Source organism: Ailuropoda melanoleuca, chromosome 4 (assembly GCF_002007445.2).
Source record: "Ailuropoda melanoleuca isolate Jingjing chromosome 4, ASM200744v2, whole genome shotgun sequence".
In the NCBI taxonomy this organism is placed as follows: Eukaryota; Metazoa; Chordata; class Mammalia; order Carnivora; family Ursidae; genus Ailuropoda; species Ailuropoda melanoleuca.
In genome coordinates, this window is record NC_048221.1 from 95,746,907 (window position 1) to 95,748,182 (window position 1,276).

A 1,276-nucleotide genomic window follows, 5' to 3' on the forward strand; every position below is an offset into this window, starting at 1 on the left:
TTAAAGTGCTGACATTTTATTTGGGAAATAGGCAAACAGACTGGTGAGGGTGAGGAAAAAAGGGATGTGAAGCAAGGAAAGCTGCAAAGCAATGTGAGGTAATGGGTTACCTCATAGGCAGGTTCCACAATGAGTCAGGAGGACACAGGTGTCCTTTGGCACGTTTGCTCAGTTGGCTAAACTTTCTCTGCAAGGCTTGAAAGGAAAAACCTTTCCAGACCGTCCTCCAAAGAAGGGAGCAAGGAGGGGTAGAATTTGCCTGCCAGGCTCCCTCCCGTCCTCTGTTTCATTAATCAAGGCTCCCCACACTGGGAGCTTACTCCTCCACGCTTCTGATCATCCCTTCATTGGCAGCTCAGAAAGCCTGATCCTGTGGCCGGCAGTAGAGCATCTCTTCCAACTCTAAAGTGGAGAAATGACAGAAGAGAGAGGGTTTGGTGTGGAGGCTCTGAGGGCCTTGTTTAACCTGGGCTCTACTCAGCTCAGGGAATGCAATAAGTTTTGCTGGCAAGGCATAAAAGGGGACTGTGGGCCAGGTGACAGATGGCGCCTTCGTGAAGGAAGAGGGGGTTGAGGGAATCTGAGACTGTGCTTGGAACCTGTGTTCCATGTAACAGGAGATATAAATGACATAAATGCTAAATAGTAATACAAGGTACCTTGTAGGAAAAGGAATGATTCAGTAGGGAGTAGAGTTGGTAGAGAAGGCTTTACTGAGATGAACTTCAAGAATGGGAATGATCTGCCCACAGAGAACACAGCACCACTATAGCCAAGGGAACAACCTGGAAGACAAAGACATGGTGGCATGAATGTGTACAACACAGTATACTCGGCATGGCCTGCACACTGAAGAATGGAGTATAGCAGAGGCTTTGAAAGTCAGCTATGAGTCAGATCGCAGAAGGTCTTGACTAGAAGTTGGAAGTAGACTCTGAAGGCCATAAGCCATCCAAAATTTCCAAGAGGGGCCTACCACAAATGGGCTTGTTTTCAGGACATAATGCTGGGGCAGTTATTAGAATTACATTAGAAAGGTGGTTCACACAGGTTCCTACAGGGGGCCTCCCGCCATAGCAGGAGTGTTTGTGACTGACATTTCAAGACCAAATCATGCCTGAGGACACTCAAAGGCCTATACTTCTGGGACACAATATATAAAAATCAAGCTTGCCAGACAGAGGATAAATCCCAAACTCAATTTTATTGGCAGCAGAGGCTCATTACACTGGCTGGACTAAACTAATATCTGTATCTAAATTTCCTACCCAAAATG

General features: G+C 46.5%; 1 long non-coding RNA gene across 1 annotated transcript; it reads right to left on the bottom strand.

The window, feature by feature from the left end:
• LOC117801993 lies at window positions 1-991 on the bottom strand. The gene is made up of 2 exons (XR_004624966.1): window positions 660-991; window positions 1-402 (listed from the first exon to the last, which is right to left on the bottom strand). It is a non-coding gene; the product is annotated as an uncharacterized LOC117801993 (long non-coding RNA).
• Between the last annotated feature and the right edge of the window lie 285 nt (window positions 992-1,276).